Genomic DNA, 15,424 nt, shown 5'->3' on the forward strand with positions numbered 1-15,424 from the left:
TGCTGACAGACGTAAAAACTGTTAGGTGACAGGATTCTGGAGAGGACGTTCGGTTGATGAAAACATTGCCAACTTACAACTTATACACGGGGAAATATATTTCCACTAAGGAAAAATCTGGCTGCTACCACCCAACCAGGTGATTCTCCTCGAAGTGAGGGACTCGTTCCTCTCATTATGGTAGGTTATTAAGTGTAAAGCATGTGCCTGGCGTTTTCCTGCTGATATAGAATTAGAAACAATAGTGATATTATGGTCCCAAGTCTGAGAAGTCCAGAGGCTACAGATGTTGCATTAGTAAATTCAAATCTTATTTTGCTTTCAATTTGAGTCTATTACTTTTCCCCAAGCTTCTTAACCAAGCTGTAAAGCCATAAATACTCAAGTTTTTTGGCTTTATCTGTTTTTAATAACAGTGTTAGATTTTTTGGCTTATGGGTGATATGAAAAAAAACTATTGTGCCATTATTGCTAGGAACAGAAGGAGTGTGGGAACCCTTGCCTGCAGGGTCATCACTGTATTAGAATGGAGCACAGTAGATGCTATTCATTCTTCTGATGTCATCAAATGGTTCTGAGTCACTCTCTAGTTTGATTCTTCAGCTTGCCCTGTCTCTACTTCCTGAGAGCTGGGACTCCAGGCAGGCCCCTACGCCTACCCGGCATTTATTTGGGTCCTATGGATCTGAACTCAGTTCCTTATAAGCACACAGCAAGTTCTTGATCCGCTAAGCCTTCTCTCAAACCCCGGTTCCTGGTGGTTTCAGTAAGTACAGAGGAGACCCCTCTGACCCTTTATATCTTTGAACTTCTCCTTATAATGACTTTGTCCTCCATCCTATTATCATATGCAAGTGCCTAACTCAAAAATCCTTCGAAAGCTTCCCGACCAGCCACCAAAACTATCACTAGACTTACATGACCGTGCCAAGCATGTCCCTTCTCCTCCTCAGTTTAGGTTCTATTATGGTCAATCTAATCTCTCTATCGCCTCTGCCCTCAACTCTCTTGTCTTTTCCTCTCACATTACAGTGCTCTGCAAACTCCCGTGTCCTGCCCAGTTCCAACCTCCTGGCTTACCTGGACCCAACTGCCTCTCAGGGCTGCAGCCAAGGTGACTTTGAAAAGTCATTTTTCTTGCCCTAACCCTTTTGTTGATTCCTGCCTGAGTACGGGGAAAACACATCACCTTTACAGGGTCCTTCGTAATCCCAGCCCCCATTTTGCCTTCCCGGCTTCCTTTTTGGGATGATTCGTCCCTATGCCACACTCTACTTCATCCTTCACGGTTCCTAGAATGTTCTCTGTCCTCCGTTCTCTGCCTGTGCACATGCTGCTCCCTCTGAGAGTGGTGTTTCCCTCACAGAACCAATCTCAGTCCAAACTGCAGCTTTCCTGACAGGTTCCCCCTGGGGCCCACAGATGGCCTTCAGGTGGTAGCCCTGAACCTACCCCGCAGCTGCTGCCTCTCGCACCACACTAAGGGCTTTCTGGAGACAGGAGATCAATGTGTTTGTCCACTAACATGAGAGACGTGCACGGTAAGTGGGGTACAGAATGCACACCATGACGAATTGTTGGATCACAGTGAATTTTGTGAACGGTGTTGGCTGGATGCAAACATATGTGCACGTTTGCGACATGTACATATGTTTGAAGGAATTAAGTCACGGCAACTCAACTCTGCTTCCAACATCCTCAGGGCATGTGGGCTCTTGTTAGTTCATCTTTCAGCATAATGGATAGAATGTTTTGTAATAATCAACACAACCTATGGCAACACGAGCCACTGTGAGCAGAGCACCCCAGGGGCTTGAGTCCAAACCTTATAAAGTTTCTTGCTTTTTCAAGGCGAGCTGTGCATTTCCCAAGGAATTGCCTGCTGAAGATCAAGGTGAATGAGCAGCAGAATCATGTCCTTTTATCCACGATCCTAAAAGGGCCACTGGCCTGCATGCCTATAGGTCTCTTAAGGTGCCAGCAGTGATTATTTGTAAATCTATTTTAATGAAGCTTAGAAAGGAGAGAAAAAAGTACAAATTTCCAAAGAACTTCCAAGTGTGGGGGTCCAGAAGAGACCAGCTCACCTTAGAGAAGAATAGTCTTGATAAGAATAATTAAATGTGTGATGACTGGATAAAGGTGAAGTAAGAACATTCTGAAATAGATAAGAACAAACCCTGGGCAGACTTATTCATAACAAGGACTCTAGAGTTTGTCTCCATTGTATTTCTGCTTGTCTCTTGATTCTGTTTCTTTTTATAGAGAAAGACGTTTTTCTTTTCTAGGCGGTTGCAAACTGGTGCTAAAGAACAGTTTAGACCGTGTCGCTGGATTCTACAAAGGCACTGCCAAGACGCGTGTGCTGGCATCTTCTCGAAACTAGGGTCATCTGGGAAGACGGAACCTGTGGACAAGTCTGTGGAACATCTTCTTGATTGGTAATTGATGTGGGAGGGCCCAGCCCACTATGGGCGGTGCCCCCCCCAAGGGGTCTCAGTTATATAAGAGAGGAACCTGACCGCCTTAAGGAGCAAGTCAAGTAATCAGGGCTCCTCCACAGTCTCTGCTTCAGTTCCTACCTCCAGGTTCCTGTTCGGATTTCCCTTCATGGTGGACTGTGAGTTGTAAGAAATTAATCCTTTTCTCCCCAAGTTGCTTTTGGTGATGTTTGTGACAGCAATAGAAAGCAAACTGAGACAGTTTATTTTTGCTTGAGAAAATACAGAAAAAGTCATCTTTGATTATGGAAGAGTAGGAACGAAACTGAAATTGAAATACAATGGCCCATTCCTTGCAGCGTTCACAGGTTAATTTTCAATTTCAAAAACCAAGTTTTGCCATTTTTCCTTAGTGAAATAACTGCCATGTAGAGACAAAAAAATTTCCTATGTCTCATTGTTTTGTTGTTTTCGTGTGGCATTTTAGTACACGACTTGCTGCTGGTGTTGCAGCTAGGAACTCGATTTGAGAGAGAGAGATCGATTTTATTTAAATATCTCCTTTCTTTTCTGGGAATCGAACCTCAGGCTTGCAAAGGCAAGTTTCAAGACTGATTGTTTTCTAAGTGCTTACAAAGTCTTCAGATGTCTAAGGTGGAGGAACGGAAAGTGTTGAACCTTGGCAAGGTTGGTTGGCTTCATGTTTGAGCATTCCCACAATAAAGACTATCAGAATAACCATAGTGTCTGCCATTGAACAGACACCGCAGAGGCGAGCCAAATGATCCTTATGAGACGATTGTTTTTTGCTAGAAAATGGAATTGTTAAATGCGTGTTATGTGTACGTGGGTGTTTTTAACACGACACGGAAAAACGATTTTCTTCTGGTCCGTATGTTGCTTATGGGAAAGGCTATTGGTCGCAGGGGGAATGCCGAACCGGCCGTAGAAAGATGAGGTAGGGTCGTTTCTGGGCTCTGCCAGAGCTGGTTGCCAGCAAGCGACCCCGTGGTGCGGCGCGCATCCCCGCTCAACGGCGTGGGCCGAGGTTCTCCGCTCCGGGACGGAGCATGTGCCAGGCTGCGTGCGTCCTGGCTGCCGCTAGGTGGCGCTGCAAATCAATCGCTGGTGCGGTGCGGCGGCGCGTTTGGCGCCTCCACAGACCCCGAGCGTCCGTAAACCGGGTTAGTCCCGGCCCCCGCGCCCTAGGCGGCTGGGAAGCCCGGGCGGGGCGGGGCGGGGCCGCGCGTCGCTGCAGCGGCAGCAGGATTAGCCAGCTGGCCCGGGCGCCGCGACCCCGGGCGGGAGGCGGCGGAGGCAGCGTGGTGATGCGGCAGGTCCCGGGCCGCCTTCCTCCCGCCCAGCCCGCGACACAGTCACGTGCCGCCGAGGCGCTGCCCCCTGCGGGCGCCGGCGCGAAAGGAGGGCGGGGCCGGGGTCGCCTCGGGCCGGGCGCGAGCAGCGCGCGTGCGCCGCGCCCGGTGAGTGCAAGCGGATCCCGGGCAGCGGGCCGCGGCAGGGACGGGAGGGGGAAGCTGGCCGGGCGCGCGCTGTAGCTGGCTAGCGGGGCGGAGGGGGAGGGGCGGGAGGCGCGAGGCGGGCGCCGTGACTGCGGGAGCGTGGGCCGCGGCGCTGTGCGGCTCTGCGACCGGCTGCCTTCCCCGACGTTTGTCCCGGCCGCGGCGAGGGCAGTGTGTGGCGGCGGCGGCGTCGGTCCCCGCGAGAGGCCCGAAGAAGCGGCTGGGCCCGGGCATGGTGGCCTGGGGCGGCGCGGAAGGTGAGCGACCCCCGGGCCGGCGGGTGGGGGAGGGGCGCCGAGCCGCTGCCGCCTGCGCGGCCTGAGGCGCTGGTGGGGGGGGACGGAGGCCCGGAGCCCGCGGCGCCGCTCCGAGGCCTGCTGCCTGTCGCGCCGTCCTTGCGCCTCTGGCCGCCGGGTTATGTAACGCGTGACCTCCCGTTCCCTCTCCGCCATGGCGCGGCCACCCCGGCGCTGCCTCCCGCGCTCCGTCGCCAGGCGACCCCGGGCGCCCACGGCCCTGCTTCTCCCGTCCCGCCGCCGGCTCCGCAACTCACTCTTTGCTGCGCCCGCGCCTCGCCGGCCATTCATTCACTCGCGCGTTCGAGTGTTCGCTCCCCCAGCGATCGCAGAACGTGGCACGGGCGCCCGGGCGCGGCGTCGCCGTCCTCCGGCCTGGACTCACCGCTCGGTCCCTGTACCCCGGCTTCTCCCGCTCCCTTGCTCGCAGGCATGCCGGATGCAGTGTTTTTCTCACTCCCCTTTTCCTTGTTATTTATCTGTCTTCCTCGTTTTCAGGACACCTGTCCCAAGTGTGTCCCCACAGGCGCTCCCTACACTCTTGGATGTGCCGTTAAAATAACAGCCAAGGGGTCGATGGAGAGGCCACTTGTCTGTGTTTGGGGGCTCTTCCTTTCCTGTCCCCGGTTTGGAAAGCTCCGACCTTCCTATAACAGCGTTCCTTAATTGTTTAAGAAACATGACAGGTGATACACCTTAATTAGAATTTTACTCCAGTTTTTTTTTTTCCTCGGGCCATGCGTAGAGTAGAAATGACATATAGATAGAGATAGAAACACATCATAAAAAGGATTTGTAACTGTTAAGGGCTGTGTAACAACTCTTGAATATCTTGACTGGTCTTTGGCTTCTCTAGTCTTCCGAGCACACCAGTTCCTCCTTTAGGTAGAGTGAGACCTGCTGTAGCCTTGTTCCTGTGGAGTGTACATTAGCTCAGCCTAAACGTTGCCCTCCATGGGCTTTAAAACTTAGGAGTCCGCTTTCTCACATTGGCAGGGCTTTGCCCAGGCAAATGCTGCTAGAATGCCCCTCTCTCCCTCCCATTAGTACCTGTGCTGGAAGCTTCCCTTAAGCTCTCCATCCAGCTGGACAGTCTATAAACACGCACTTGGTTACCTGCTTAGGCTAGTTATTTGCCATTTTTCTTGAATTACTGTGATTTCTTTGTCTTTTAGGTCCTTTGAGGTCAGTTGGTACCAATTCGTGTATCTTGTCATGAAACTTTACTCCTTTTTATGGTAAATAATGATTGTATGTCACTTTAAATATGGGTGTCACCTTTAAGATTATTCTAAGATTATTCACTTTTTAAAATAATGGGAATCATTTTTAGGATTGAGTTCTATGTCGTCTCAAGTAGAAAAATAATAATTTTCAAAGTTAATTTGCTTTTCAACCCCTTTGAAAACTAAGATTCAGCCGGGCGGTGGTGGCACACGCCTTTAATCCCAGCACTCGGGAGGCAGAGGCAGGCGGATCTCTGTGAGTTCGAGACCAGCCTGGTCTACAAGAGCTAGTTCCAGGACAGGCTCCAAAACCACAGAGAAACCCTGTCTCAAAAAACCCAAAAAAAAAAAAGAAAGAAAACTAAGATTCAAATAAGAAAAAAAAAAAAAAAGATCTGTCAACAACCAGTCACTGTTAGTGAGTTCCAGTGACTACATACTGCCTTTACTGAAGTTATACATACAGTCTTTAATGGCTTCTGAAATGGAAAAAAATCAAAGGCTTTAGATAGGGGTTTGGAGTTTTGTCTCTGACAGTTGTATGACTTTGGGCAAGTTTTTCACTCTTAAGTTTGAAGACCTTATTTTCCAGCTTGGGTAGCTGACTGGTAAGTTAGTTCTTAAATGAAAGGCACTTATCGAGACGATGTGTACTCAGTGTTTCCTGGTACACTCTTCACAGTGTACCATAGCAGGGCCTGCTATGCTAGAGATAGAGCATGAGAAGAAAACTAACCTGTTGTCTCCCAGTGAGCGGATACTGAAGGTTGTTGGTGTGATTCTTTTTGCTTTGTTAGAATGGAAGGGATTGTAAATCAGAAAAGCCAGGCTTGGTGGTACACACCTTTAATCCCAGCACTACTAGGGAGACAGAGATGGATCTCTTGAGAATTTGAGGTCAATCTTGTCTACGTAGTGAAGTTCAGACCAGTTAGGGGCTGTATAGTGAGATTCCACCTCAAACAGAAACCAAAATAAATCACAGGGCGGGTTAAACAGAATATTGAAAAATGGAGAAAAAAAAAAAGACCTATGGTGTATTTTTCTTTTACAAGAAATAATGGTGCCAACTGAAACATTAATGTGGATGTTAGTGGATGTTTTACAAATTTACCTTTTGAACACAGTATGAGAGTATGATAATTCAAGTCTTTAGAGACAAGTCACAGATTCTTTTAATATCTCATCTACTTGTAAACTACACACAGATTTAGGCCTTAAGTTTGAGTGTTGCTCTCCTTGGATTGTGGGATTGGTGCTGGCGTCCTTATTTCGGTTGTTCTCACATAAGTATCAGAATGATCTTTTGAAAAAGAACTTAGATTGATCATTTCTTGCTTAAAATCCTCCAAAAGCTCTGGGTTACATACAGAATTGAATCTAAGTCCCTTATCCCCACCCTTAAGGCATCAAATGATTTGACAGCTGCCAATATCCATGACTCTTTACAGCTTGGCCTCAGGATGCTGCCTAGGGAGTTAACTGCACACCTCTTCTGGGGATGTCAGTAGACTCTTTACTTCAGGGGATCTTCACGTCCCTGAAATAGAAGCAAGTCTTTTTCTTCCTGTTGTTTGACATTTTGTTTGCTTTTTTTAAATTGTTTTATTTTTGATTTTGTTCTTTTTCTCCATTGTATTTATTTTTTATTTTTTTTTGGTTTTTTCGAGACAGGGTTTCTCTGGTTTTGGAGCCTGTCCTGGAACCAGCTCTTGTAGACCAGGCTGGTCTTGAACTCACAGAGATCCGCCTGCCTCTGCCTCCCGAGTGCTGGGATTAAAGGCGTGCGCCACCACCGCCCGGCTCTCTATTGTATTTATTATCATATACATTTTCACTTGTTAGTTTTTTCCCATTAGACTTGTTGGCTCTTACTAGATTTATTCGTAATTTTATCGTCAGTATTTAGAACTGTGCCTAGTACCTAATAAGCTCTTACAAAAAGTTGTTGAATGAATGTTGTAGTTGATTTGAATGTTTGACAACTTCAGTCAACATCCTGCCTTCTACCATTACTGATTGACCCTGGACAGGTTAGTGACTTCAGGTGCCTCATTTTAATCATCTACATATGATAACTGTAGTATCACCTACCTGTAGTGCTAGTGAGTAATTGAGTGAATGCGTGTAAAGTACAGTAGTCTGAATTTCCTGCACTTTGTATGGAGACCACACGTCTATGTCCAATGTCTTCCAGTTGCTCTCCCTTAGCTTCTGAGTCACTATCTCTCACTGAACCTGGAGCTTGCTTGCCATTTTGACTAGACTGGCTAGCTCCTAGGATTTTTCTGTTATCTGTAGTAGGCGGGGCTGCTTCCCCAACACCCCAGCCGCCTGCCCGGCTAGCTTTACCCGAAATAATTACATGGAAACTGTATTCTTTTAAACACTGCTTGGCCCATTTCTATCAAGCCTCTTCTAGGCTAATTCTCACATATTAATTTAGCCCATTTCTAATCATCTGTGTTGCACCCCAAGGTGCGCTTACCGGGAAGATTCTAGCCTATGTCCATCCTGGGTCTGAGCTGGAGCTTCATCGCGTGCGTCTGCCTGGGAGCTGGGAGCTGGGAGCATGGCGTCTCTCTGAGGCGTCTGCTCCCGAGAGAAGAGCTGTGGAGTCTGAGCTCACTTCCTCTTCTTCCCAGCGTTCTGTTCTGTTTACTCCTCCCACCTATCTTCTAACCAATGAGGGCCAAGCAGTTTTCTTTTATTTAACCAATGACCTTCCTCCATCAGTTATCACCCCAAAGCACTGGAGTTAAAAATGTGCATCACTGCACCCATCCTTAGTCACATTTTGCATGGCTAAAGATCTGAACTCAGGTCTTCATGATTGCAAACTTCTGTGTGCCTTCTCCCCTGCCTTAAAAAAAAAAATCTTTAAAAAATTTGCTTCACATACTGATGGTATTTTTTATTGTTGGCATGAGATAAACTTGAATTAGTTTTTATAATTTTTGAATAAAGTTTTTTTGCCTGCCAGAATTTGACTTTTTAAATAGCTTCTCTGTCTAGAATAAGATAAAAATAAACTACTGAGAATGGGTGGCCGCTGCTTAGTCTTAATATGTATGTCAGGTATTTTATTTTCCAGTCTGAAGAAGATGGCTAAGAGTGATTATCCCAACAGCCACCGATCAGAGTGGTTTTCATAGGTTTTGCTTTGAGGTTCGTTCTACTGGAAATATGATTGTGGCAATGAAGATCTTGCTAGGGACTTTTTGTCTTCTGACAGGAAAGTCTGAAGATCTCATGGAAATCTGATTTTTGTAGTGTTTAGGAAAGAGAGGTGTTTTATCATCTTTCGTGTGGTTTTCTGCCATCTTTCACACAGTTTTCCCTACATGGTGTATTTTGGTTCGTAAATTAGAGCTTAAAACAGTCTAGTAACATTCTACATGCCTGCCTTTGACTTTTTTTTTTAATGTATTGGTTTTTTCTTTAGTGATTAGAGAAATAAATAAGACCATAGCTTTGTAATAATAGATACTTGAGCTAATACATATTGAGTTATTTTTCTAAACTTAAGATTCTGCCTATGACAATTACTCTTGTATAATACAATTATTTTCACTTAGTATTTATCCTTAGCAAATGGCTTTTTGTAGTTTGTTTTGTATCTCATCTCAACTATAAGTCATAGGATTCTAAGCTTTGTGGCTGAAACTTAAAAGAATATTAAATACTACTTGTCTGTTTAACACTTATTCTAAAACTTAATAATTGGTAAATTATTGAGTATGGACTATGTTCCAGGACTCTTTGCTAAGTGGTTTCTCATTTAATATTCAAAAGTACCATATACAGTAGGCTCAGTTATGAAGAAACAGATTTGCAGAAATGATATTACTTGGCTGGGTCTCATGGTACAAAAGAATCCAGGATTTTTACCTACTTCTGATTCATGACCCAGGGTCCTAACTCTTTTGTGAGCTACATTTAAAAAGGACAAAGGTTTGCATTTGTAAGTTTATGTTTCTCCGAATTACTGGCAGTTTTTTTCCATTATTTCTACCTAATAAGAGGGTGTCTGTTTGAAACTGTAGTTACAGGTGTCTGCAGGATGCTTGGATTTGGACAACAGGCCTCATGATTGCACAACAAGTTCTTTTAACCACAGAGCATCTCTCTAGCCCCAGAACTGTAGTTTATAAGTACAGATTTAAACGTGGACATTAAGGGAGGGGGATCACATAGTCATAATAGGCATGAGGGAGATGTCGAGAGAGGGCGGGCAAACTTGCAAATGAGCTTGGTAAACATAAGACAGAAGTTAGTCTGGGCCTCTTAAGAGTGTCAGCATTAAATGTCTTAACAGTTATATGGATGATATAATTTTGTGGCTTTTAAAGTTGCATTCCTCTGAGAATTGTAGTCTTAGAAAATTGGCACTTCCTTAGAAAATAGGAAGTAGTTAAAAATTTTGTCATATAATGTTGTTAAATTTAGTGCTTTCTTATCTGTCCAGGTAGAGATGATTTAAGAAACCTTTTATTTTTTAAAATTACATTCATTTAGTTTGTGTGCATGTGTCTATATGTGTGAGTGTACATATAAGGAACTCAGGACAATTTGTGGGGGAATTGGTTCTCCTACCACTTGGGCTCTGGTGTTTGAATGTGCATCAGACTTGGATCCTCATGCTTGATGACAAGTGCTTTACCCACTGACCATCTCCCTTCTTCCCTCTAACAATTTACATCTGTTTGTATGTTTGGGGGCCAGAGGACAGCTGGTAGGCCTTGGTAGCTCCCAGGTATTGAACTCATTTCATCAGGCTTGGCTGCAAGAATCATGGTCCACTGAGCTGTCTCACTGGGTCATGGAAATCCTTTTTAAAGCCAGTTTGGCTCCATGGCTCTGCATATGTGCTTGCATCTGTGGAAGCCAGAGGACAACGTTGAGTGTTGTTCTTCAGGTACCATCCACGGTTTTTATAAAACAGATTTTCATTGGATTGGAATTGGACAAATAGGCTAGGCTGGCTGGCTAGAGGACATGGAACCCTCTGCCCTCTCCAACACAAGTGGGTGTCACCAAACCAGGTTTTATTATTGTTATTTTAAATGTGGGTTCTGGTGTGTGAACTGAAGTTTACCATCTGACCCCGTGACTTTACATGTGAGCAGGGGTGGACAAAAAGTCTGATGTTAGAAAATAAACCAGAATATTGCTTTTTTGATCACACTGAAGGTTTAGGAGAAACTTCTAGAAGGTTTAGTCATAAGAGAGGGGTTGTATATTTTCTAAACTCCATCATTCTTACCTCTGAGATTACTAAGAATGGTCTTAATCATTTTTATCTTTTAGGCACTAGACTGAATTATGAAGTTGAGATTTTGAATTTTGATTCTTTGGGCTCAGGATCTCTCTGTCATGCTAGAAATTAAATTTTTTATTAAGCAGACTGATAGGCAACATTAATTGCTTGTGCAACCTTGGGGAAAGGTCCTCTGAAACTTCCAAGTTTCAGCTTTACTTCCTGAGTTTCAAGGGCCTCTTCTCTCTCCAAAAGGGACTGTTTGAGTTCAGAGGAAATTGCTGTCCCCGCCTCCTATAATCTGAAAGGATTGCTGTCTGTTGAGGATTATAACATTTCTGTTGATGCAGTAGAATCTTAAACGTGGGATGATGTTCATTTCAGTCAATTTTTAAAAAACCTTTGTTCTTTTTTCTTTTCTTTCTTTTTATTTATTTATTTATTTATTTATTTATTTATTTATTTATTTATTTATTTATTTTTTCGAGACAGGGTTTCTCTGTGGCTTTGGAGCCTGTCCTGGAACTAGCTCTGTAGACCAGGCTGGTCTCGAACTCACAGAGATCCGCCTGCCTCTGCCTCCCGAGTGCTGGGATTAAAGGCGTGCGCCACCACCGCCCGGCTTTTCTTTTTTTTTTTTTTCATTTTTATGTGCATTAGTGTTTTTGCTATGGGTGTCGGGTCCCTTGGAACTGGAGTTACCGAGGGTGATAGGAATTGAACCTGGGACCTCTGGAAGAACAGTCAGTGCTTTTAACCTCTGAGCCATCTTTCCAGCCCCTCAGTCAAACTTTTATTTACATAGTTTCTATTGTAAGTTGTGTTTATAAATACTTTTTAAAAAGCTAGGTTGTCTGAAATATTGGTATTTGGAATTCCTTTGAATCACATATTTTGATCTAGGTAGTTTACTGCTGCTGAGTGAAAAAACAGTGAGTTTTTTTGTGATTGAGATGGATGTGTTGTTAATCTGTTAGACTTAGAAAATTCTGAAGATTGCCATTTGGAATTTTCGTACGTAAGAGGGAGTACTGACACTGGCACGTTGACTACTTGTGATAGTGGAGGCTAATATTCTTCTCCATGTCCTTTATGCCTTTAGGGAATCTTACTTCTAATTGTCATTCAGAGAGCATTTTAAATTCTCTTGAAATTAGCTTTCTTAGAATGTTAGCTAAGGTATAGTACACTGTGACTGTTGTGGTAGATACCTTATTATCCTAGTACTCGGGAGGTAGAGGTAGGAGGATGACGATCAAGGTCATCCTAAGCTACCTAGTGAATTTGGGGCCCCTGTCTGGGCTACATGAGAACCAGCCTCAAAGCCAAAAAAAACCTCCAAAACAAGCATCGTGTACTAAACTTACATTGAATTACAGTTTCAGGATCTTGAAGAATGTAGTGATTTTCTTTCTAAATATGGGAACTTCACAGCATGAAGGCAAGGGAAGAGTCCAGAAGTTTTGACAATTTAAATTTTCTTTTTATGTTCATTTGCAATTACATTAAATTTAAAGATTAGTGAGAAAAGAGACTTGCAGAAAATCGAACAGATAGGAAAGTATACATACATACATACATACACACACACACACACACACACACACACATATATACTTGTGTATATACATAAATAGACTTTGTGTGTGTATAGTGTGTAGGTATGTATGTATGGTTGTGTACATGTGAAGGCTAGAGGTCAGTGTTTGTTGTCCTCCTCAGCTACCTTAATTTTTGAAATAGGCACTCACACTGAATGAACCTGTAGCTCATCCATTCAGCTAGGCTAGGCAGATACCTGGTGAACTCCAGAGATTCACTTCACAGTTCTGGGATTAAAGGTACATGCTATCATGGCTTTTCTATATGGGTGCTGGTGACCCCAGCTCAGGGCATCGTGCTTGAAGGGCAGTCATTTTACTACTGAGCCATCTCCCTAATAACAAGGTAGAACATATTTTTGAACTTCACTTGTTCCATGGGATTTTTAGTTACGTATCATTGGTGTTCATTTACCTTGTGAGTTTTAGAAAGATAGTAAAATGTGTAGATGGAATACACAAGATGAAGATTTCTGCGAACATTCTGTATTATTTCCTTAAAGTAAAATTTAAGCTTCTAAGGTTAATACTCAAGACTTTCTGTGACATTCCTCAGCTATCTCTGTTCATCTATTACATCTAGAATGTTACCTTAGCTCTGTATTTTTTTTTATAGTCTTAAGAATTTTTCTCTTTCTAACATCACTGCTTCCTCTCTCCTTCCCTGTTCCCTTCTACCTTTAAAAGCACATTTCATTATTTCATTATTGCCTAAAGCTTATATCTCCTTTTACATGTTATTTTGTCGGTTTTCTTCTCCAACCTGATTTTTATTGCTTTCTCTGTGCTTGATTGCATTCTGTCAGTGTCTAATGTAGAATCTAGTATTTTGTTTTATGTAAGTCTTTTATCTTTGATAAACCTTTCATTGTGGTTTATACTTACTTTACTTACCTTGAAAATGGCAAATGACAGTGAGTTTGAAGGTGATTGTTAATCTGATCCGGATTTGAAGGGAGGAGGAGTGAGAGACTGTCACCTGTAATATACTCCTACAGAATTTTTCCAGGCTGGGCACTGACTGTGTGCCAGCATTTTCTCTTTTCCTCATACACTTTTTACCTGTGCTCCTGCCCTAGTCTCTAACTCCACTTCCCCACTGCATACACTTTAAATATCAGCAGAATCAGCCCATGACCAACAGCTTCTAAATTACTTGGGAACTTTTAAAAATATAAATTCCCAGCCCTACCCAACCAAACACCTGTAGTTTTCTAAGTCCCGATCATTTAAGTTGGAATTCAGTGGTCTCTTTTGTTTCCTAGGCCTGCTTTATGATTTTGATGCTCGGGTATGAGAACCACTGCTCCAGAGTTTTACACCTTCTTTGATATTACTTCTGTTCCTCACCTGTTTGTCTCTACCTTTAGACTTGCATATGACCTTTGAAATCCTGTGGTTTCAAAGTTTACTATGATTTACTGCAACCTTGAAGTTTCCTACAGATAATTCTTTGATGCTCTTCCATCATGGTTAGTGGTATTTTACTCCTTTGGATTCTTTGTCTTGGTCTGTTGCCCACTCAGGCTTAGCTGTAAGGATCACAGTTGAAACTGCTACTTCACAAGTGCATTAATTAAGCAGTTTTCTTTAAGAATATAGGACATTTGATGCCCCAATACTAGGGAGGGTAACATGAATATGGCAGATTTTGCCTATGCTCTGTTCATATTTTACTGCCCAGAGCTTAGTAGCATGCATACTCTTGACTTTAGGAAATGTGATTTATAGTTGCCAATTATATCCCACTAAAGATGTAGGAAACATGAAAGGAAGATTGAAAATTAGAAAATAATGCCTTTTTAATTTTATTACTTTTTTTTTTGGTCTAGATAACCTTGTTTTTTGGTCAGGAAGGAGGTGGGTTGAGTTGTCTTCATTTCTAATGCCAACTGCATGTTTGGGAATTGTCTGTACTACTCTGGTTCAGTAAGTCTCTGGATGAGCTCAGAACACATGAAAGCTCTTGAGCTTGGATTTGTTGTAGTGAAAAATACAGATGAAAATTAGCCAAGGAGCACATAGAAGAGCTCCATAGGATTTTGTTTGTCTTTTCTGGGTAGAGTTATGACAGTGATTTGCAGGACTAAAGGAAACTCATGAAATTATCCAGAGAATTTATTGGAACTTGAACTCTTTAGATATAATAGCTGCTGGTGTGATTGACCTTTATTTTCCAGCCCTTCAGGAGGTTGAAAATACAGGGCTCAAAGTTACTACAACAGACCAGATTATTAAACTATTTGAAGTCTTCCTCCCTCCTCCCCCCAAAAGGATGGTTTAATAGCAAATCTCAAGGATGTGTAGAACATGTTCAAGAACTAAGGCCCCTTTGGATAAAGTTAGTTTTTAATGTGTAGCCATGTTATGGACAGGCACATCTCTTATTTTTTGAAAGCATAGAAAAGGTTTCATAATATGCTTATTTATGTCTTAAAAGTTTTTTTGTTAAATTTCTCTGTACATTAGAATGGTATATCTGTTAATGGAGTTGTAAAATTAGTTTTATTTATATGGATGTTTTGCCTGCATGTATGTCTGTACTGCATGTATGATTGATGCCTGTGGAAGCCAGAAGAGGGCATCTGATCCACTAGAACTGTAGTAGGTGGTTGTGAGCCTCCATATAATTGCTGGGAATTGAACCTTAGCCCTCTAAAATAGCACTCAGTATTCTAAGCTGTAGAGCCACTGGGCCATTTCTCCAGCCCTGTGAAGGCTTTATTTGCTTGTTTGTTTGGTATTTTAAATAAGCAAGTATATAAAATGGTAGTTTAAACACTGTAGAAGACTGTAGAATTGGTCCAGTCAACCTGTCCATATTAAAGGACCAAGATTTAGCTGACTGATTTTAAGTCAGTGACTTAGGACCAAGTTGTGCTTCTACTTTTCATACATATGGACTAGTTGGAGTTAGTCTAGGAAGGCCTTATATTTAGGGCCTGTTTTCTTCCTTAGTCCTATTAAAAAATATGGCTACTAATGTGTCTACCACAAATAGGTACTAAATTCCCTGGTAGAAAAGCGTCTGTTTTTCTTTAAAAAAAAAAAGTTATCCTTAATTTGTGTGTGTGGTGTAT

General features: G+C 43.0%; 1 protein-coding gene across 4 annotated transcripts in view; it reads left to right on the forward strand.

Moving 5' to 3' along the window:
• The first annotated feature begins 3,856 nt into the window (after window positions 1–3,856).
• Rev1 (REV1 DNA directed polymerase) overlaps window positions 3,857–15,424 on the forward strand; it is a 71,811-nt gene continuing 60,243 nt past the window's right edge. The window contains exons 1-2 of one of the 4 annotated variants that reach the window (XM_075980385.1): window positions 4,084–4,218; window positions 5,433–5,495. The gene's annotated coding sequence lies outside the window, so the exon portion shown is untranslated. Of the gene's footprint in view, window positions 3,923–4,012; window positions 4,219–5,432; window positions 5,496–15,424 lie in introns of those variants that run through there. The other 3 variants (XM_075980388.1, XM_075980387.1, XM_075980386.1) reach the window with 3 other exon arrangements.

Source organism: Microtus pennsylvanicus, chromosome 7 (genome assembly GCF_037038515.1).
Source record: "Microtus pennsylvanicus isolate mMicPen1 chromosome 7, mMicPen1.hap1, whole genome shotgun sequence".
NCBI classification, from domain to species: Eukaryota; Metazoa; Chordata; class Mammalia; order Rodentia; family Cricetidae; genus Microtus; species Microtus pennsylvanicus.